The sequence below is a fragment of the Trachypithecus francoisi genome, unplaced genomic scaffold, assembly GCF_009764315.1.
Source record: "Trachypithecus francoisi isolate TF-2019V2 unplaced genomic scaffold, Tfra_2.0 Lachesis_group11, whole genome shotgun sequence".
Taxonomy (NCBI): Eukaryota; Metazoa; Chordata; class Mammalia; order Primates; family Cercopithecidae; genus Trachypithecus; species Trachypithecus francoisi.
In genome coordinates this window covers 101,087,763-101,111,789 of record NW_022681456.1, presented here as the reverse complement: position 1 = coordinate 101,111,789, position 24,027 = coordinate 101,087,763, and the positions used below count along the sequence as shown (strand labels likewise).

At 40.5% G+C, this 24,027-nt stretch overlaps 1 long non-coding RNA gene across 1 annotated transcript; it reads left to right on the top strand.

The window, feature by feature from the left end:
- The first annotated feature begins 328 nt into the window (after positions 1–328).
- LOC117090334 lies at positions 329–8,818 on the top strand. Its single transcript, XR_004439975.1, has 4 exons — positions 329–728; positions 4,827–4,945; positions 6,739–6,951; positions 8,760–8,818. It is a non-coding gene; the product is annotated as an uncharacterized LOC117090334 (long non-coding RNA).
- The last annotated feature ends 15,209 nt before the right edge of the window (positions 8,819–24,027 follow it).

Genomic DNA, 24,027 nt, shown 5'->3' with positions numbered 1-24,027 from the left:
ACCTGAAGTGTGCATAACTTAGAACCTACAGAATGTTGAACAGCACAGATTATAGTTTGGCAGATCAATCTAATGAGAATGGAAAAGGGATCCTGTTACCCACTGCATTTCCATTCCCACTGGCATAAACTGAAATAATCATGCACATACCAAAGGCTAGAGAAAGGAAATACGGGGTGGGGGATCTAATGACAGTGCTCCGAAGGGAGACTGGCCCCAACCGTGTGTTGGCATACCCTCGAGGTAACCCAGCTTTCTTAAGAGCTAATGTGAAATCACCTGCTTGCCACAGGCCCCAACCAGAGGAAATGAAAAAGGCAGTGGACTAAATGAGTAGAAAGTCCCTTAAGACATGGAGAGAGCATCACATTCCTCCAAGGGGAAGGAAGAGAGAGCTGCTGGGAATAGAAAGCAGTGCGACAACAGCTGAGAGAGAAGGACAAGGCGAGGCTCCAGCCCTCAGAACTTAGGCTCCATTCCCTCCAGACCCTCTCCCTGCAGCTGCCTTGTTGCTATTTTTTTCAATTCAGCCTCAACTTTGCAGACTTACTAAGCTGTTTGTTTAAAAGACATTCACACTCATGATCACAGTAAGAGAAAATAGACAATCTCTGGTAGATGTCCAGGCTAGAGGAGGATACAGCAACATGTGTCAAAAACTTTTGAAAGTACATCATATTTGACTGAGCAATTCTGCCTCCAGGATTCTGATGAAAGGAAATAACCAGGTATACGCATAAAGATATATATGTACAGGAATGTGCCTCACCACATTAGTTATAAGACAAAAAAAGTGAGAAATACAAAACTAAATTTCCAACCATATGGGAATGATTCAATTAATTTTGTTGGCATCACAATATGAACTATTATGGACCATTAAAATGATCATATGAAACTATATTTATTAACATGAAAATATACTTGTATTATATAAGTATTTTAAAGGAGATTATGCAACGCAATGCAGGGGCTTCCCATTTTGTTTTTAAAAGACATGACTGCATGAGAGAAAGTCTTAAAGACCTTGCTTGTGTAATAAAATCAGCTATAAATTCAATTGTAGAAGGAAATATTGATGATCCATTATTAAGTTTGAGAAGCAAGTAGCAGAACAGTATTACTGTCTGTCTCTCAGTAAATAAAATAATGTGCATAATATGTGTTCATTAAATATATATATATGCATGTATCAACAAAGAATGAGAATATTCACCAAAATGTTAACAATGATAGGATTGCACATGGGTTTTATTTTCATTTTTGTACCTTTCTGAATTTTTCTAAATTTTTACGAATACAATTTTTCATGATCAGAAAAAGCAATAATTCTTTAAGTCTTACATACAACACTGTTGTTCATTCCCTTGCAAATAAAAGGCACAAGAAACTAGTACCAACTTCCCACTTTCTGACATCTAAATACTGGTCATTTCACATTTCTTTTTGGCATTGAAAGCTAAGGTATGAAGGAGGGGAACAAAGTGAAGAATATCCAAGGGAGAAGAATGAGGCATCCATAGGTCACATCCTGATGCACATGACTCATTCCCACAGATACATTAATTAGGACCAAACCTTTAGATTGTACAATGTCATTTTCATTTAAAAGATGAAAAAGAACTTATCACCTTTATGCAAAATAAAAGTCATCTTGAGAGATGGTATCATTATTCTATTGCTATACTCTTACGAGGTGCATAAAGTGATGTCAAGAAGGCATATATCATCTCTGGTGGTCCATATGCATCCTATTGAAAACTGTGCACATGCACTCTGCATAGATCTTTTTTTCTGTAATAGATTAGGAAAGAATGCCTGACATGCTTAACTAGATTTCAAAATAGCAAAGGAAACTGTCAAACATGGAGTAACTGCAGTAATGAGATAACTATGTGAAATACTTCACATAATGTTTGAGATTGCTGAACTTAATCTATAAGAAATCACTGAGAAATGGAGAGGAGCCAAAATCAGGTTCAAAAACTTTCCCATTTTTCTAAAATGTGGCAAGTAAACTCTAAAACCGTAAATGAGTAAGCATGACACCAAGTGATAAACCACTGTAGAACAGATTACTAAGCAAGTGGTTTGTGATCTCTGATTACACTGGAAGCCAACATGGGTTTAGGAAAAAAAAAAAAAAAAGCCTTAACTAATCTCATTTTTAAAGTAGGACCATTAAACTAGGAAGTGCTATAATATATTTGCATATTTAGTTTTGAAAAGCCATTCATCAAAATCTCTCATAAAATCCCTATATATAAGATGGAGAATGTGATCTAGATGAATGTCCAGAAGGTGGACTGTTAGGATTCACAAAAAATAGTGACTGATGAGCCCATCTCTTCCTTGGATGGAAGCCTCTAAAGTGTAGGTGTGTACTGATATGAATGTGTGAGTGTACTGAGGTGGAGGTAAGTATGTATGTGTGCCTATAAATGAATGGGTGAAAGGGCTTAATGGAGAGCTACCACTACTACTGCTACACACACACACACACACACACACAGCCTTGCTAATTTTCCTCAATTCCTTACTTTTTTACCCTCCACATTAAAGCTTCATTGAGTCCTTTCCATTCCTCTTCTAAAGCATATACTCAATTTGTCTACTACACATCATCTCTATCACTCCTACCTGATTGACGCCATCACCACCTCTCACCTGGACCACAACAAGCATCTTCTAGACAGTTCTCTATTCTGATTCTCACTCCCTACAATAAATTTTCCACAACAAAGCTGGAGTGAGCTTTTAAAAACTTAAATTAGATCATCCCAAGCTTGTGCTTAAAATCCTGCAACTCATTAGAATCAAATGAAAACTTCATAGTCTGCCCTACAAAGTTCCATGTCTGTCCACTGCCCATCTCTCCCCATCAACAATCAGGTTACTGTAACACTCTCCCCCTCACCCCCTGCACTGTAGCCACTGTCACCTTAATGCCTTTGAACCAGCTGCATCCTTTGCCTGGAATGTCCTTTTTTAGGGACCTCCCACTCTGCTTCTGTTTTTCTCCTAAGAGTGAGGAAGAAATGATAAACAAGTTGGGAAATATGAGCAAGGAGAATTTATACCTCCACTAAGCAAATAAACAAAAACATTACAGACCAACCTTAATAATTATCTGGAAGAGTTACTAAACATTCACAAAAAACAATATTTCATTCACTAACGTTTATTGTCTACTTTGTATGTAAGAAACTGTTCTAGAGGCTAGGGATACTCCTCATGGAACTTACACTGCATTGGAGAGAGAAAAAAATAAGCAAATATATAATGCCTGTCAGCAATGAGTGTTACTAAGGCAACGCAGGGTAAGAGCAATAGTGAGGCTGGGGAGAAGTGGTTGCTTTCTAGATAGAGTGGACAACAAATGCCTCTCCAGTGAGGTAAGACATGCAGGTAGAGACCTGGCAGAGGTGAGGAGACACAACCTGAAGAATATTTGGGGGAAGAGAATTAGAGGGAGAGCAAGCATAAAGTGCAAAAGCCCTGAGGTGGCAGTGTGCTTGAGCATACAAGGAACACACAAAACACAAGGATGCTAGAATGCAAAAAAAGTATGGACCGAACAAGTTAAGAGATGCATAAAAAATTACAACCTAGGCATAACCAGGGGTCAGATCAAACAGGGCCTTGAGAGCAGAAATCATCCATTATCATGGGTATGTTGTTGTTTTGAGGGGGGAGATGACATTACTTTGGCATAATCAAGCATTCCTTTGGTTTTAAGTGGGATAACTGACAGCTCAAACATAGGAAAAACATAAATATTGCTATGTAGGAAGTCAGGAAATAAATTTGTTGATAAAAAAATAGATGCTTCAGAAGAATTCTTCATTTAAGGACCCACCAAGAAATGTCCATGAAAACCTGCATGATCTGAGAATATCATTCCCCTGTTTTTCCTCCATTCCATACAACGAGGATGGAATCCAAGGCACATCCGTTTAGTCCCCGTTTGTTACCCCATCTTCTCTAAATATCTAAGATGTTTTTAGTTTGACAGACTGTATTTTGCTCTGTAAACGGGCCATTGCCTTCAATCATGTTTAACCTGACCTACATCACTGGGGACCCAGTGCCTGGAAAGCTAACTGCACACAAAGGTTACTTTATGAATATTTGTGGAATGAATGAATAAACAGCGTATCTGGCTTAAATTTACCATCTGTAACAAAGAGACACTGTTCACTGGGCCAGTAGTAATATTTCTTTAAGAATTGAGAATAGTCTATATTTATTTAAGGCCAATGATCTAAATCAAGCTCACCTGCACCCTCTGTAATTCTTACTCAGAGAGGAAGACTTCCACTTGCTCTTTAGTATCTAAGGGCATTAACAATCCAGCAGAAACCGCTTACCAAGAGAATGGGGGAAGAGCAAAACACATTTAAACCAATCAGGGCTCAAAGGGGAGAAATGGCATCATGGCTGCTCTTACAAGTGTAAATTATTCACACCGGAAATGCTGAACAGAAGGAAGGAAGACGGAAGGGAAGAGAGGAAAGGTGGGAGTGGGGAAGAGGAAGAGGGAATGGGGAAGAGGAGGAGATGGAGAGAGAACTATTTTGGTTGGGAAGCCAGGAAGAATCCACCTTGGGCCTTACTTTCTTTGTTCTTTTAAGTCTCAATGGCCAATATTTCTGACAGGTTGGCAAGGCCCAGTGAGCACCAATGGGTCAGGCTCTTCTGTTCTCTCTCAGGATCCTGCTCCTCATTGCAAAGTTGCTCACCAATCTGCAAAAGGTCTCAACTTGGAAGCAGCTCCTGCCGGCTCCATCCAAGGCCATTGAGTTCATGCAGATTTTCTTTTGCAGCGACCCCACAGGTCTGGAGGTCAATGTGGGTGTGCGTTCCAGCTCCGTACCCAGGGAAAAGCCACTGAAGAGCACAGACCACGCCAACTCCCCAACCTGTGCCTCTTGAACCGCTCCAGGTAGAACTGTTGGACTTAGCAAATAAAACTACAGGACGCCCTGTGTGTTGCTTAGCAAACCTAGCCCTAGAAGCCCAGAGAAGCTGGGGCGATAACCATACTGGGGAGTGGCGTGGGCAACCGAGAATGGAGGGGACCGCGGAGGGAGGGCCCAGAAAAAAAAATTTAAAAGCCAGTCCCACAACTCCGCGACATGTCCCAGCCGGGACGCGGCGGGGAGCCTTGGACAGGAGTGCACTTGAAGGTGAGGGCTCAGAGTGGCCGGTGGGACTTGTGGCTGGTGTTCTTGGCCATGCCCTGGCCCCAGAAGCCGTTGGTGAAGATGCCCCAGCGGAGCTAGGTGCTGGGCCGCACGTCGGGTTGTTCACGGTAGCCCACCAACTCGCCCTGCAGGGAATCGCCTTAGCACAGGCAGCTGGCCATCAACACCTCTTCCTCCCTACTGCGAATGCCCCAATCGTGCTCCCCCAAACCCAACACATCCACGTCCCCCAAAAACTGGGAACCCACTCGGGTTCCTTCTGTTTACCGCAGGCGCTTGAGTACCAGATGGCTAGAGTTCGCGCGCAGCTGGAGTGGGGATCCTGGCTCGCGGCTGCCCAGGAGAGGAGGGGAAGGGCAACCCGGGGTTCCGCCTGTGGTGCCCGGCTGTGCTCACCCCCACGCCCCAGACACCAAAAGGGGCTGGGGAAGGGCATATCTGGCGGACCCCTCCCGGAGGACCAGGCGGGTTTAGTAGGTGCGCAGGGAAGCTCCTCGGAAAGTTCCCGGCTTTTCAGCACCCGGGACAACAGCAGCGGCACCCGGGTAGAGGCTCTCCACCCCGCACCGCGCTCCCTTCCAGTCGCGGGCTTCGTGCTCTCCTGCCCGGGCTTTCTCTCAACCGCCCAGCGCTGCGTCCTGTAGTCCCAGTCTCCCTCGGGGACAGGGAACACTTTCCCCAAAGCCAGGAGAAGGGGTTTCCCTGGACACGGACATCCTGCTCGACCTGCCTGGGTGTGTTTAGAGGCGCCACCGGCAGTTTAACTTAACAGCCCATTTCTCGGCCAGCACTTATAAAAAAGCCCCAGGTTTGATTCTTGGTTTGAGCCTGGGAGCTGAATTGGCTTCTAAAACACTTCTTTCATTTTTATTTATTTCAACTCTTTAGGCAATCCGGAAGATGACGACCAAATTATTCTTATGCAAGGCAGTCACTTGGGTCTGATTATTCATTTCTGGGCTTTGCGGGTGTTTGAACTGCTTCTGTTCAGTCAGTATGCAAAGAACTGGGTATGCAAAGGCCTTTGGTTTTGGCTCCTAAACGTCCCTGTCTTCTTCAAAAGTTCTCTTTTTAAAATACTAGCTATAGTCTATCAATAATCAGCTCAGAGGGCTGCACACTAAAGTTTCTACATGTGAAAGTCTCCTAACTCTTTCGGGCCCCGTGCAAATTACCACTCTTGCCTGTTAGTGGTGGGCCTCTGATGAGCTTTCCAGACCCTTCTTCAAAACCAATGGACTTATTCCCAGCTCTTGAGAGTTCTATTGGCAGGAAACCCTCAGATATCAGTCCCCTTTAGAACTGTCTTGCCTGAAAAGGGACATCTCCACCAAAGTCACCTCCTCCTTCCAGGGTAGCATGAATCCAACGACAGATGGGTGTTGGGTTATGGAGACCCACTTGACCCTCCTGCCCTGGCTAGCATCTGATCATCATTCCAGCTTCAGATCTTTCCAAGGTGTCTCTACTGAGGCCATATATGGCTCAGCAGCTCCCTTTGCCTAATCCTTTTTTCCCTTCCTTTCCACAGGTGGTGATCCCAAAAGCACTCCCATATACACATCCAGCACCTTAAAAATCCATCAGTGTCTGCTTCTTAAGGATCCCAACTTGAAAAAGTTTAGGAGTGGCGCCAGAAAGCAGAGGCTAAGATCAGCTCTTGGAGTTGTATTACCCACCAACCCAGTTGGAAGAAGTATACCATCACTGGAGCTAGCTGGATCACAGATAATGCTGGCGCAAGGTATCAGTTCCACTATAAAAATGTCCACTGGTGATAAAAGGGGATGTTATTTGTAAAGTAAAAGCACTAGCCTGTGCAATGTTTCAGGCTTTTGGGAAATGCAAGGGAAATTGTAATTCCAAGGACAGTGGAATTGGGTGGCTCCCAGTTGATGCTTTGGGGAAAGTTAATGAAAACATTTGAGCAATTAGTTGGCAATTAAAAGCTCAATGTAAAATCCAGAGGGCCTCTTAGCATATAATGAAATTCTCATCTTCTGCAACCAGACAGCAAAGAAACTGAAGATCAGGCCTGAGATTTAATCCATAAGAGTGGCAGAGCCCAAGAGAAGGTTAACTTCCCAAAATAGGCTAGTCTGCCATGCCAAGGCTGGCACCTTGGTTGGGAAAACAATGGGATATCAACATATGAGAGAGGCATATTGGGGCTGATGCCCATGAAAATAGTGAATTCTCAGTTTCCTCTGGAACTCCTGAGAGTGCAGAAGTGGCCCAATGCTCCCTACTATGGGTGAGTCCCCAACCTCATTACCCTTGAAGAAGATGCAATAGCCTCTTCTTTGCAAGACAGTTTGTGTACCCCTAAGGATTTACTTCCTCTTCTCCTCTGACCACTAAGGGTGGAGGCCTTGGTAAGAAACATGCCCTCCTGAGAGTGGAAGAAAAATCCTACAAAGATGAAAAGACTTGTCAAATCAGTAAAATATTTAGGGATCAAGTAGCAGGACTTTGCTTTCAAAATAAGTGACAAATTGTTGCATCCTGCACCTCTCACCTCCAAGGAAAAAGCACAATACCTGGTAGATCTCTACTATTTGTGGAAACAGCAGATTCTATACCTAGGAGTACTATTCCAGCTCACATACTGGTACCCAAGTGGCTGCCAGTTTGGAGAGGCCCATAGCGAGAAAGGGTTGTGTAGTAGGTCCAAGCTGTGGTGTAAGCTGCCCTCCCTCTGGGGGCATGTGTGTGGACAGGCCCCTATGTTAAAAGTGTCGGTGGTAAGAAAAGACACCATGTAAGGAGTCTGGCAAGGCCCTGGAGGAGAATTATAATGCAGACTCATAGGGTTCTGGTACAAGTCCATGCCACCTGCAGTAATAAGTCGTATATACTCACGAATATTCCTGATGCACTCCTGGGCCCTGGTAGAGAGAGAATGCTGGACTCATGCAACTCTAAGTGACCATGCAGTAGAATGGTCAATAGTGATCTGGATTCTGCCATACCCACCAAGTCATAAGGTTGGGCAGACATAAAAGCATTCCGACATACAGTGGAAGTGGTACATCTGGGATCAAGTACAAGTGGGGCCAGAGGCAGCAGCATTGGCCTGTACTGGCTCCCAGAGCCAACTGTTTAATTTCCAGGAATTTTGCAAACCAGTTGTTAAACACAAATATCATTACAAATTAAATTATATAAAACTTACAATTAAATAAATTATATTAAAGGAAAAGGCAAGAAGCACTCAAACTTTGTTACTTCTTAATGATTTTACTACATTTTACTACTACCTATGCTTCTGAGATTATGTCTTTTGTGTCCGAATGGTAGAAATACTCTATAATAGTGTGCTACAGTATGTCTCTTTACCATTTCACATTCAGTGATGGTATGTTGGTAGTTTGAAATAGCTGTTTTGAAGGATCTATTAAATTACATTGTCAACTGCTACAAATGAGGGCTCGATTTATTGTTTTTTGTAGACTGTCTATACAGTCGTACAGTTGTGTAGATTGTCTACACAGAATGTAATAGGAAAAATCTTAATCATGTAGATTTTATGTATTTATTTGTTTATTTTAGAAACTGGATCTCATTCTGTCATCCAGCCTGGAAGGCAGTGGCAGCCTGGACCTCCTGGGCTCAAGGAATCCTCCCACCTCAGATTCCTGAGTAGCTGGGATAACAGGCACATATCACCATGCCTGTCTAATTTTAAAAATTTTTTTGGAGACAAAATATCTCTGTTTGCCCAGGATTAGATTAAGTTTTAAATGTGTGTCATTTCTATAGCCATTATATTGTGTATGGCAGAAAAAACAAAAAAGAAAAATATTCCAATATTTTAAAAATTGTTATTATTCCATTCAGCCAACAAATTAATTACATCATTTGCAAAAGACTGAAGTTCCAACATATATCTTTGTTGTTTCACTTTTGTCTTACTCATTAAAGTTGATGGATATAAAACTATCAGTTGACATTATTATCAGAGCTACATTCATTCATCAATTGCAATCATAGGTTGGCTATGGTTAAAATAATTTGTCAAAAATCAACAAAAGCATTCTGTAAGAATTTATTGACTATATGGAATTTAAAATAAATAATATTGTTTATTTTATTTTATTATTTATAAACGAATACTACATATCCTTCATATCAGTAAAATTATAAACTTATGTATGTGCATTTGTATGTATATACACACTTTTTTTGAGAACCAGTGGTTAAACTGGCTAAGGGAAGTGTAGACAGACCCTAATGTTTTCCACCAATTTTGCACCAGCACTCCACCTGCTTTTCACACCTCCACATAGAGGATCCGTTTTGACCAAACCCAGAACTTGGTTCATTCTGAATTATGCTTGGTAGATAGGGATCAGCATTACAGCCCCATTCAGGAGCAGCTACAAATGAGCCCAAAAGTCTAGGCTCCAACTAATGAAGGTTGATCCAGCTACTGCTGCCTCTGAATATACAACCTGACAGCAACAAAGACCAAGGTAAGCTCCCAATATCATAATTTCTCTGGGAAACCAACTGGACACATGGTGGTGAGTTTATTGAGCCCCATCTTTCCTAGAAGAGCCCATAGCTTGTTCTTACAGGAATAAACAACTGTTCCACATATGTGTTTGCCTTTGTATCCCAAAGAACTCATCCATCATCACTACCCAGAGGCTTACAGAGTGCTTGATTCCATACAACATAGCATCCAGCCATGTGTCCCATTTCACTGTGAAGGAGGTATGGGAATAAACCCATGATTATGGGGTACACTGGTTGCATCCCATGCCACACAATCTGGAAGCAGCCAATGTGATAGAGCATTGTAGTGTCCTGCTGAATGTGCAGTGCCAGTACCAGCTCAGAGGCCATTCTCTACTTCAACTATGAAGTGCTCTCCTCCAGAGACTCCTATAAGGTGCTGTATCTCCAAGAGGAAGAAATACATGGATTCAGGAAACAATGGGTGGAAGCAGGAGTGGATCCATTTACCATGACTCTTTATACCTCTTGGGGAATGTTGTGCTTTCTGTCCCACAAATCCTAGACTCTTCAGGTCTAGAGATTTTCAACCTTAAAAAAGCCATACTCTAGCCAGGAACAATGCAAGGAACCTACTGACCAATGATTACTCCCTGGCACTTTGAACTCTTTGTGGTCCTGAGACTGTCAGGTGAGAAAAGGAGTCCACCTCTAGACAGGGGTAATTGACCTTGATTAGCAGGATGAGATAGGGCTTCTTTTACATAAGGAGGCAGAGTGGAATATGTGTAAACTCATGGGATCCACTACGGTGCCTCTTGGTTTTCCCTCACTCAAATGTAACTCAGCAGACATGCACAGCAACCCTGGCCTGCTAGGAGTATGACTACTAAGAACCCCAATGACTCAAAAATGAGGGTTTGAGGGTAAACTACCAAGACCTGCAGCAGTGACAACTGAGGGTGAGAAGAATGGAGAATGGTGGCATAAGGACCATAAATACCAATTCCAGCTGCAAACACGAGAGTAGCTGCAAACACGAGAGTGGTTGTTCATCCTGCTAACCATCCTCTTTGAGCGTTTTATCAGGAAGAGAGGCCAGTGTGAACCATGGAGTCTGAACATGCATGGAGAAGTGAACCTGCGTGGTGCAACGGGTGGACTTTGGACGCCATGTAGGTGTGTTTCTGAGATCTTCCTTCAAGCAAGACGTTGCCCTGAAGGGTTCACTCACTGAGGGATTTGCTGCAGCATTCAAGTCAGAGACACGTTCTTCCTGGGAAGCTAATGACCAAGCACAGCGGGAGTTTTAGGGCCTGGCCACTTCTTTCCAGTTGGAGACTTTTCTTACAGGTAATCTCTGCCCTGAGCTGTCCACTAAACCGGCCTAGACTTTCTCTAGCTGTCCAGTCATCTAAGGCTGTTATGCCTTCCTCCTTTCCCTCTCCTTTCATAGGTGGCAGATCACCACAAGGACGAAGGTTTTCCCTCCCTTTTCCTACATCTTCTTCCATTTATCTCTCTTCCCTTTATCTTTTACCTTCTGTACATTTCTTGTACTTCTAATTTTATCTTGACATCTGCTGCCCAGACAACCAAACTAACTCATACCGCCACTTGATTGGTGACAAAGGTACAACTGCAGTATATCTTTGTTCAAAGAATTCAAATGATCGCTTTTTAAATAAATGGCACCGGGTCAATGAATTATGGGAAAGACTTGAATCTTGACCCCTCCTTCACCCTATACACAGAAATTAATTCTAAATGGATTTTGGACCTAAATGTTAAGAGGAATAAATAAGTTGTTTTAAACAGAACACAAAAAGCACCAACCAGAAATGAAAAGTTTGATAAATTAGATTTCATTAAAATAAAGAATGTCTAATTGTGAAGACACCATTTGGGGAAGGAAGAGGCAAGGCCCTAAATAAAATAAGATGTTTGCAATTTATATATCCTATAAAGATATTATGTCCAGAATATATAACAATCTCATTTAAATCAATAAGAAAAAAGATAACACAATTTTTGTAGAGGGAGTTTATTAGGTTTCTATGGCTGCTGTAACAAATTACTACAAATTTGATGGCTTGAAATAACAGAAATTTATTCTCTAACATTGTTGGGAGCAAAAGGTGTGAAATAATTATCACTTTGCTGAAATCAAGGTGTTGGCAGGGTTTTGTTTGCTTCAGAGGCTGTAGAGGAGAATTCATTCCTTGCTCCTTCTGAAGGCTGCTGGCTTTCCTTGGTTTGCAGCCACATTACTTCAATATCTGTGCAGTCACATTGCCTTCTCTTCTGTCTGTGTCAAATCTCCCTCTGCCCTTGTAAGAAGGCATGGGATTACATTTAGAGCTCACCCAAATAATCCAGTATTATCTCCCCATTGTAAAATCCTTGATCTCATCTGTAAAACCCTATAAATAAGGTAATATTTAGGTTCCAGGGGGACCACATTTTGGGGGGCCACAATACTGTAGTTTACTGTAGGGGAAAAGGGTTTGAATGGTACTTCCCAACAAGGATATCCAAGTGGCTGACTGTGAAAACTCTCTACAGTCCTTTAAAATTAAAAAATTCTATCATTCTATAAAAGTCAGTATTTCTAGAGTTAGATATTGTAAGAACAACATGACAGTCTTTTTTTGTTTGTTTGTTTGTTTTGTTTGTTTGGTTGGTAATTTTTTGTTTTTGCTGTTATAGTTGTTACTATTGCTTGGGAGATAATTCAGAAAGTTTTAACAACAAAAGTTATTGTTGAAAAACTGAGGAGTGAGGCAAAGAAATAAAAGAAGATTGGAATGAAAAACCATAGACATTGGGAATGAGTAAGATAATATGGAATCAGGGGAGCAAGAAAAAGCAAACACAGGTAATGTTAAAAAATTGTATTCCATGAGCTGAGATCTACAAGTTTCCTAAGATGGCACTCTGAATAAATGTATTTCCCTGTGGAAAGTCTCAACACGGTCACCTTACTGTGATTAAGTCCTAAGTACCTGAGCCAGCAAATGTAATCTCCCAGTGTTATCCAATGGAAGAGGAAACATTCTACTGATTCTAATTAGGACACGTACAAGGAACGCTTAGTTTTATATGATCCCCTAAAACAAAGAACACATTATATGTAAGTTTTTCTTAAATACAGGCATCCAGAGGAATAAATATCTCTCCTCTGTCTTATTTTTATACCACTGATTTAGTGAAAGAACGGAATAGTTAATCCCATGACAAGGCAGTCTCTCCACCTATGCACCGGAAAACCGCATCTCTCCTTTCTAATTTCCAGCCCTGGTTTCACAGGGGGCTATGAGGACTAGGGAAACAGTGAACAGGACTCTCTCTCGCAAGGCCTAATAAACTGAAAGAGCAAATTTGCAAATGCTCACTGGGGTATACTCGAAGGTACCCTAACCATATTATTTACACTCAGAAGCATCCTAACTATATAATTGAAGCCCTAGAAATGTCTCACTTCCTCCTAAAGAGCAGTTCAAGCCCAGGAGCATTAGAACATTATTAGAAAATGTGCCTGGTAAAATGGTTATTAAATAAAGTATGACTCATTTAGGTGACTTTAATCTGTCCGATTATGCGCCAAATAGGAACTGAAAGTGGTTTAGCACATAAATCCATTTAATCTAATTTGTAACATAAATGTCGGATTCCATTTCCATATTATCAGTGTGGCAGCAGGCACTTCAAGACTTCTGGCTGAGCAATGGGCCAGTCACCAAAGGAGGAGCCACTCCCTCAAGTAGCATAAATTTTACTTCAGATAAAACACACATGGTTGTACTGGGGAGAAATCTGTGATCCAAGAAAAAAGGCATTGACCTTGGAGTTTGGGGACCCAGGCTCTGATTCTGGAACTAGCACTCATGAACTATCACCTCCCCCATACTGTCCCTACATTTCTAAATCTGTGGATGAGAGAATAGAATACGACATTTTCTAAGAACACTTCCATTTCTTAGTAAAAGGATTGGTAGAAAATTTAGGGACAATGTCTTCCTGGTAGGCATAGGGGAAACACACCTGCTAAATAGATTGCAAAACCATTTATTTCACTTTATCTCCACTGCCAAGTTCCTACTTGAAGTTGTTGTCACCTCCCCATAAGGCTCCTGCACTGGCCTCAACAGAAAGCTTCATGGCTTGTCTTGGCACACACAGCCCTGATCTAGAATGCTCTTTTCAAAACACTGTCTGAAGCTGTCTTTTCCTGAATACATATTCTGATTGAATTCATGAAACTTATGTTCATTCATGTCAGAGAATAAGTATTGAACATGGGTGAAAAGAAGAAAGAAGAGCAGCTGGGATTCCAAAGGCAGGTAGAAGAGTTGAGATTTATGTAACAAAACAAGCCTCTGTAGACTTTCCACCAAGGCAATGGCACGATAAAATCCACTTGAGAAAATTTGTTCTACCGGTGGATATCGAGCACACTAACAAGAAAGAAAACAGAGGAGAAGCCAGCCAGGGTGCTGTGGCTGCCTTGCAGGAGCAGGCTGACAAGAGACCTGAATGGGCCTATGGGCCTGTAGGGAAGTGGAGCTGGGGGTCACTCCGTAGAAACCATTGCAACAAAAGAGGAAAAGAAAAATATTAAGAATGGTTTCACTGGCCTTATGAGACAACAAGAATGGGAGCAAGAAGGAAATAAAGTATTTTGGGGTTACTACTTTGATACCTTAAATATCTGGAATTTCAAAGAAACTATACTTGTAACAAGATCATTCTAATTTTATTGAGCTGTTACACATTTATGATGCTTTTAAAACCTAAATGTATAACTAGAAATCTTTTCTAGCAACGACAAAAAATTTTCTATTAAACTGATAGCTCACTGGTGATGAGCATCTTTAAATGTCCATTTCTCTAATGGTTTGTTATTCTAATAATATCAGGTTACATATAACATTTTATTGTTATATTACTCATAGTCTTAGGTAAACATTTTGTGATACTGTAATTAACTCAAAGACCCAATTTTCAATGTTTTGTCTATATTTTAACTCCCACAATATTATAGCAATTATAAAATTATAGTTACACCAATACAAATGATGTCATCTTAATTTTAAGAGCAATTTTAACTTATAAAACATATTCTCTGAAGTTTTTACCTGTTCATTGTAAGAACATTTTTTTTTTTTCATTATTGCTATTCTAGATCAGGACAGAGTTAAGAAACACAACATTACTTGAATTTCCTATGTGACCAGAAAATCCACACATTTTTCAATAGGTGTTATTTTGGTTCAGTGAGTCTCATTTCAATTTCTTTTCTGCTGTGTCTGGTTTCACAGTATGATTGATGACCTAACTTGCTTTGGTCTCCCTGCAATTGTCTTGAGAATTTACAATACTGGATTTATTCACTTACTATAAATGCAAAGCAGGAATGCAATTTTCAATGTAAATGTTGCCCTTAAAACACACAGATATTTGCCACTGTTTTTTAATCAATTTCTTGGATTTTGGACACAGAAGTGTTCTGTGTGGTAACCATTAACTTGTAAAAATAAAATATTGTATATGAAAAGTATCAGATTAACGACACTGCAAATTAAACTCTTTTTAGCTAAAGAACATAATGATAGAATCCAGTCTTCATGCTACATATGCCCCCTGAATTCTACCTCAGAAAGTCCACCTGTAAAACCAAGAATTATTTCCTGAGAGTGAAGAATATTAACTAGAATTTTAACAATAAAGTAATGTATAAAGTGAATGTCATACGTAAATTGACATCTTGTTATTCCAGATGATCAACCTGTGAAACCACTGGACTTTTCCCCTCTGAATTCTCTTACCAATCCACTGGAATTCAGTTCTTTGAATTGTATTACATAGGTTCTTGTCTAAAATCACTGTCATTCTGGAGTGAACAGGATTCAAAACTTATTATTCTAAACTACAGGTCTCTGCAGCTCAGGCATGGTGTGGCTCAGTTGGTTCCTCTTTGCCTCCAGTTCTGTATTCCAAATACACAAACATGTTTATCAATTCCCCCTACCTGCCAAGGCCCTTCTCACCTCCTCACCTGCATACCTGTTATTTACATTGGAGCTCTCTTTTCTATTTTGACTAACCCTACTTGTCTGCCAAGTCCAAGCTGAGGGATCACTTCTTCAGCAAGAACTTAGTTCCCCCTTAGATAAGATTAGCTCTCCCTAATATATGTTTTCATAGTTCCCAGTCTTAGCATAACAACTATGAGACTCTCTTTAATGTCTGGTTTCCCCTTCAGAATGTAAACTTCATGACAGCTGGTAGACATTAGGTAACTTGCAGGACGTTATAAGGATTAAGTGAAATCAAGTGTATAGCACTTAGCCACACACAGAATAAAAGGTTTTAATAAGTGGAAGCTATTTTTCTTACAGCAGTTTACATGCTTGGTGTCAAAAAGTTAATATAATAGCAATGCTGTGAAGCCACTGGAGTCAAAAAAGCTACCTCAAAGTACCTCAACTTAGGAAGACTAGAGTGGTCATATCTGCAGAAAATCATCAAAGCCAAGCTCAGTTGTCTTGACACTCACTGATCCTACATTTGCAGTCACAGCTGTCCTTTAAGACCACTTTTCGGTCGGGCGCGGTGGCTCAAGCCTGTAATCCCAGCACTTTGGGAGGCCGAGACGGGCGGATCACGAGGTCAGGAGATCGAGACCATCCTGGCTAATACGGTGAAACCCCGTCTCTACCAAAAAATACAAAAAAACTAGCCGGGCGACGAGGCGGGCGCCTGTAGTCCCAGCTACTCGGGAGGCTGAGACAGGAGAATGGCATGAACCCGGGAGGCGGAGCTTGCAGTGAGCTGAGATCCGGCCACTGCACTCCAGCCTGGGCGGCAGAGCAAGACTCCGTCTCAAAAAAACAAAAGAAAAAAAAAAAAAAAAAGACCACTTTTCAAGCCTTACTGTAAATTTCTACTCTTCAATTAGAAAATAGTAAGAAACATAATCAAAATAAGTTAATGAACAAGATAATTCAGAAATTTTTTGTGTTTCAAAAGATAAAGGAATAAATATGTCAATGTAGATGGGAAAGATAATTTTTACCATTGGAAGAATGAGATACTTTCCAGCAATAAAATAGAACCAACCACTAACAAACATGACAATACAGATGAATCTTAAAAACATTACGCAACGTGAAAGAAGATAGACACAGAGTACATAATACATGATTCCATTTGTATGAATTTTACATGAGACAAAACTAATCCATGATGACAGAGAGCAGACTGCTGGTTTTAAGCGGGCAAAGAGAGTGGGATAGAATACAAACAGACATAAGGGAACATTTTGGGGTGATGCAAATGTTCTATATATTTATTGTGATATGAACAGGAGGCAGGGTAGAATACTAGGTAGAAAAGGGTGGGATCCCTGGAAAGGGCTTCACCCTCAAGCCTGCAACCACCACCGTAAGTGAGAACATGCATTCCTGTTTTCCCACCCGAATGTTGCCTTTTCCAAAATCACCCTGGCCTGCCCTGTCCCCCATCCTGTACCCATAAAAACCCCAGGTTCCACTGGCAGAAGGGCAGCAGAGTGGCAGAGCAGCACAGCAGCATGGCGGAGGAGAGAAGAGAAGCATCTAAACATCAAGAGGTGAAGCAGCTGGAAGACTACCACTGGAGAGGAGTTCGGCTGGTGACAGTTAGAGAGGAGTTTTGGCCAGATGGCCAAACTTCACAGAAGACCACCTTCCCACTCCATCCCCTTTCCAGCTCCGCATTTAACTGAGAGCCACTTCTGCCACTCAATAAAATCCTCCACATTCACCACCCTCCAATTTGTTTGCACAATCTCATTCCTCTTGGATGCCAGACAAGGACCTGGGTGCAGGTACAAGAGGCTGTCACACTGATCCCGCACTGAGCTGTTTAACACATAAGCTGTCCATGGATGGCAAAGCTAAAGCAGCTCACTGTAACACACACCCTCTGGGACTCCGGGGATCACAGCAACCCCCAGATGCTCCCACAGAGCAGTGCAGAATTCTACTCCTGCCAGCACCCAGAAGCACTCATCCAGGCCTCTGAACCTCCTTACTTGCATGTGCCACTCCCACAGGGGTTTAAGAGCTGCAGGGTGAGTAGGTGAGCCACCCCTTCACGAGTCCCATGAGGGGGTCAAGGGAACTATCCTGTCTTAATTGGAGTGGAGTTTACATGCGGATATGCACTGGTCAAAACTCACAGAACTGTACATTTAAAGAGGTACATATGATAATAAAATTATCATGTGTAAATTATACACCAAAAAGCTGAAAATTATATTTAGGAAGAGACTCCCTATGGTGCTGAAAGAATTAGAAAGATACAAGGTTTTTTAGGAGCATAGAGGTAGTACTAACTTGTATTTGCATCTTTTAAACATTAATCAATGTGAAAAGTTCCTTTTTAAAATGTGTGTATGTTTGCGTGTGTGCGTGTGTGTGTGTGTATTTCAGTTTGCTGTTATTCCTGAACTTCAAAAACCTTGCATCTTGTTAGTAATTAAAAATGAATTATCTCAGTAGGAAGCAGACGTGTTACCTTGACGATTTAGTATCTACTTGACTGCTTAGGTGAAACTGTATTTTAAATTACTGACCAAGAGTTTCACTTGTTCTACTGTTATTGTTAGATGCATTTTTATGTGACATTTGTAATTAGTTTTATTATATTCACACTTGATACATTTAATAAGTTAGCTATCTTTATTTTCTATTCATATGAGATGAATATAAATATATACATAAGTGCATGATTCATTTTTCTTTGAGATAAATATTTCAGTCTTTACTTTTGGTCTTGCTCGGATAGGAGTGTCATAACAAAATACCACAGACTGGTATAAACAATAGAAATTTATTTTCTCAGTTTTGGAAGCTAGAAGTCTGAGGTCAGGATACAAGCAAGGCGAGATTCTGGTGAAGGCTCTCTTCCTAACCTGCAGCTTCTGCCTTCTCATTGTGTCTTCACAGGGCATTTTCTTGGTGGCGTGCAAGTGGAGAGAGAGTGCCCACTCTTCCTCTTCTTTCTTATAAAGCCACCAACCTAGTCAGATTAGGACACCACCCTTAAAACTCCATTTAACATCAATTACTTCCTAAGAATCCCATCTCCAAATACAGTATCACTGTGATTTAGAGCTTCAACATACACATTTTGGAGAGGGACACAGTTCAGTCCCTAGCTTCAGGTGACTGGTTTTGAGCAGGAAAATTCACTGGTTTGTTTCTCCAACAAATATTTATGTACATGCTGAATGGTGGGTTCTGGAGACCCAAAAGTTGAAGAAGACATAGTCCAAACCCTCACCATAGGCATAGCCTTTGTGTGACAGTTGGTGATAAAGGCAAAGGGAGAACAGCTTGTAAATTTGGAATGTGAGATAAATGAAATGGGTCTTTTGTTTCATCAGACCTTTAATTGAGTAAATGAGAATTAAAGGAAAATAGAAGTGAATGAGAAGTAACAGTTCTCCAATTTTTTATATACAGAAACAAGACCATATATTTTGATAACTTGGTATTTATGTTATGATTCAAAATATGGGAATGAACACTTGAACTTACACTGCACCCCTTCCTCTTTCTCTCCTCTCCCCACTGGTAACAGTGATTGATGGTGGCCTGAAATACGGAGTTGTCAGTGGGATATAAGATACAGTGTTCTAACTGGACACCAGACAGGTCTCAGTCCCGGTCACCCAAAGAGTTGCCAACCCTTCAGAGTGTTCTTATATATATCTGGTTTGCTTAGGAAATTGAAAGCTATTTGAATCTCGCTAACCTCTTCCCTTCTAAAAAAAAATGTTATTTAATTTTTTTGACACTAGAAAAGTTGATCTGTAGCAACAACAGAATACATTTGAAGCTGAGTTGAAAGGTAGCTGCAGGAAATTGTCCAACATAAGAGAAAAAAACCCTCTAAAATACTCTAAGCTTCCTAATATTTCTTAGTGTTAAATTGTAAGATGTATTTTTTCATTGTTTTCATGGGAGCTGTAGTCATCATAATTTGAGGCAAAACAGGTATTTTCAAGGTCTTAACATTTCAACACAAATTTGTTACTATGACCAAGAAAATTCCACCAAGAAGTCTACATCTGCTGGTATATGGTTCAGTAAACTTGGGCCAGCCTCTCGGCCTCTCCAAATTTAAATGCTTGTATAGTTAAGATAAAGGCCCAGCATATTCAGAGGCATGAGACATAACAGCAAACAAAAATGTCTGTGAGTTTACATACATTACCTCTCTTAATCCCTAAAACAACGATGAAGTAGTATTATTAAATACATTTTAATGTATGAGGAAACTGAGGGCAAGAAAGGTTAAGTGACTTTCCTATGGTCTTAAAGCTACTAAGAGAAGACACAGAGTCACTGTGAAAACAAAGGCCTGCCTGACTCCAAAGCCCTTGCTCTTTCCACTTTCTCCCCAGCCTCTCACCTCTTCTTTTAAATAACAGCATTTTCACTTTTCAGAGTAGTTGTACATGCATGGTCTTGTTTGATCATCACAGTTCTTCTGGAAAATAGGAAAGGGCAATCATATTTTCTCTGTAATACACCATGGAAACAACAACTTAGAAATTTTCCCAAGATCACAACACTAGAATGCATTAATCAAGTGTTGAATTCAGTCTTCTGATCCCCATTTCCATATGCTTTTCATTACAACCCATTTTAAAAGATTAAATTGACTCCCAATTTATAACACCTATATTTTCTCTTTCACATCCATCATCTGTGTGTTCTTGACCCTTATGTGTTCCTTAGACATGGTTTCCTTTTCATTTGGGGCACAGAAATTCTTCTTCTTCTATTTTTTTTTTTTTTTTTTTTTTTGCGACAGAGTGTTGCTCTGTTACCCAGGCTGGAGTGCAGTGGCGCAATCTCCGCTCACTGCAACCCCTGCCTCCCAGGTCCAAGTGATTCTCATGCCTCAGCCTCCATAGAAGCTGGGATTACAGGTGTGCACTACCACACCTGGCTAACTTTTGTATTTTTAGGAGAGGCAGGGTTTCAGCGTGGTGACCAGGCTGGTCTCGAACTTCTGGCCTTAAGTTATCTGCCCACTTCAGCCTCCCAAAATGCTTGGATTACAGGTGTGAACCACCATGCCGGGCCACAGAGATTCTTCTATTTATGCATACAAACATCTTTGACAAGCACTTCTAAATCTGAGACATTTTAAAGTCAGCCAGAGGTGAGGTCATTATATAGTCAAGGCAGAAAGAAATTTGTGTCAAATTTATTTTCATACTGTAATGTCTTGATTATTTGGATCCACTGTATTTTCCAGTGGGCTTTCATTTAACTTCTGGTTCTCAGCATCCCCCTCCTTTTACAATTCCAGGGAGCAGATCCTTCACTGCATCTAGATCTTTTATACTTGGGTGTTTTGGAACAGAAAATCACAAACTAAAACAGGTACACTTGTTTTTGGTGTTAGCACTGCTTTTTCCCAGATATAAAGCACTACAGCTGCTTATGATTTATGAACCACTTTAAAACTCTTCTCTCCTGTTTTCATCAATAGTACTGGGATTTGATAGCTTCATATCCTTCTAGGGACAGCTCCTATCTTTGAAAACATAGCAACTGATTGGGAGTTTCACTTAGGACTCTAGTCTTAAGAAATGAATATGCATTACCCACCCCTTCCTTATCTTAGCCAAGCTTTATCTGATACTTTTGGCAAGGTACTTTTCTTAAAACTAGGAGCTTCGTCTCTTGCCCCACTGTCAGCGAGATCCATGAAAAGGAGAGGCTGGGTTTATTAACTGTCAGCACTTACTCCTCACGTACATAACTTTCACTCCCTCACAACTTAATCCTCACAATACATGGTAAGTATTTTTAGTCCTCATATTTAGATGATGAAACTGAGGCTCGGGGACATAAAGTTATATGCTCAAGATCATACACCTATTATGTGGTAGGAACAAGATTCAATACTAGGCCTGTGATTCCAAAATCATTTTTTAAGTACTATGTTATAAGGTGCTATGCAGCTCTCTACTATAGTGTTCTGTATTACACTATACTATACTATACTATACTATACTACTCTAGACTATACCACTCTAAATTTCACTCTACAATATACTATGTGACACTACATTATATTATACTATGCTACACTATACTATACCATACTATATTATAGCATGATATACCACATTAAATATACTATACTGAAATATATTATTTATAGAAATTATACTATATTACATTACACTGCATTACACTAACTATACTAGTTAGCAGATTTAAGTAAGCATCACTGTATCTGGAACATACATACAAAGTCATTATGGAGAAGATACCTTACATTCTGGAATGATTTACTGGTCACATGGTATAGCCCACATGATACTTAGCATGCAGTGCTAGTGCAGTAGCTTTGTAGATTCTGTTGCCTGGGAAATGTTTAACAGTTTTGCTCAGGCAGTTCTACAGTGCATAGCTAATGGTAGATCCATTTTCAGTTTGGGCTGTAAGCAGAAGGAAAAATTTTTCCCTAAAGAGATTTCTAAACACCACACCTCTGATTTTCATAGTTTTGGAAGAACATATTGTAACACGAAATACATGAATATACTGCATAAATAACGTTGTTACGATGTTAAAGGAAATTATTCTAAAATAAAGACCAATTTACCCACAATTATTCTTCGACAAATCAACTTTTCTTTTTTTTCTTTCAGTTTGTGTCCAAATGCATATTTTTACATATTAACATGATAGCACAGATATAATTTTATATCCAGCTTTCATTATACTAAGCTTTTTAAAAGAAAGCATTTTAATAGGGAAAAGAAGATACTTCTAGTGATCATGTCAAAGGAGACTGCATGGCAGAGATGAAAAAGTTGATGAGACTTGCCTGGAATATGAATACTTTCTGTACCTAGCAACCAAGAAATACAAAGGAAAGAAAACCAGCATCATCTAATGTATTATTTCCTTTTACTTACACCACAAAATTAGAACCATATTTATACTGAGAGTGAATGAAGGCCAGCAAGTAAAGCCCAGCAAGCAATGCCTGCTTTTCCTGCCATAAGACCTTTGGCTTGTCCAAAGTTAAATGCTAGCCATCTGTGTTAGATTCCCAGCCATCCAAACCTATTAATATTCATAAAATATCCCCAGAGCTGGCCAAGATGGTAGACTGATATCAAAAGCTTCTGCCAAGTAGAAAAGGCATATCTGTAGACAAGTGTGATGCTGGAAGGACATAAACTTCACTGTTCTTTGATAAACAAAAGTGAATGAGTTCATCAGCCTGCACCTTGTACTTAGTGGAGACTGGGATTTCATTTTTGTGTAGGTTGTGCCTACACAAAGTGTAGCCATATGTCTCTTCCACACAAAGTAGGAGCTACTTGTAGATATAATAGTAAACATTAATATCTACAACACTCAAAAAAGTGTTTAAAAAGTGTTAAAATGTGTGTTAAAACTGGCTGGTGATAACGAAGGAATTCAAAGGGGAGTGAAAAATGCCTCATGTGGGAGTTGTCAGGGCAGCCTGCAACAAGCCATGGGAATTGGTATTAGGTTCAGTCAGAATTTTGACATCTTCACTAACAATCTTGAAAAGCGAGTGAATGACTCATTAATAAAATGCACAGATGAAGTGCAATGATGGATTAGATGCAAAAAAGCAGAGACATTAGTGATGTCAGCAAAATGAGATGCATCTTCGGGAAATGCTGACTCATCTATTTAGACAGAAAATCACCATCGGAAACTCATTTAATGGGAGCAGTCAGTCCAGGGAGTACCACTACCAGCAGAGGCCTGGAGGAAATGCTGGGAAGAAAGTTAGATAGAGATTGGAGGCTGAGCCAGCACAATATCAGAGCTTCTCTCCGGAAAAACATCATGACGTTTGCCCAGTGTTCATGAGCTTCCCACAGCTCTGGACACCCATCCAGAGCTTCTAAAATTCACTCTGCTTCTGCCCCATGGCCAGCCTGTCCTCTGATTTCTAGTTCCCGTTGGGAAGATGGATCCAGATGGGCTTCCCATCAATGCTCTGCACGAGGAGAAGTTGGTGATGTTTAATGCTTTACTGCTTTGAGACCAATAACTCAGCCAAGGCTAAAGGTGTGAATCCAGACCCAGGATTGAAGGCTAGGATTATTCCTGAATGGCCCAAGGAAATGTGCCAAATCTCTGGCTTTTAGCTGATGACAAGTTTTCTGGGGTAAAGTTGGATGTAACCAAGACTCGAATCACGTTTTTCTCCAGTATTTAGAGGAAGTAGATTATGGATACTATGCTATTCACTATGGTATATCACTTCCATCAGCTGATAGGCAACTCCTAAT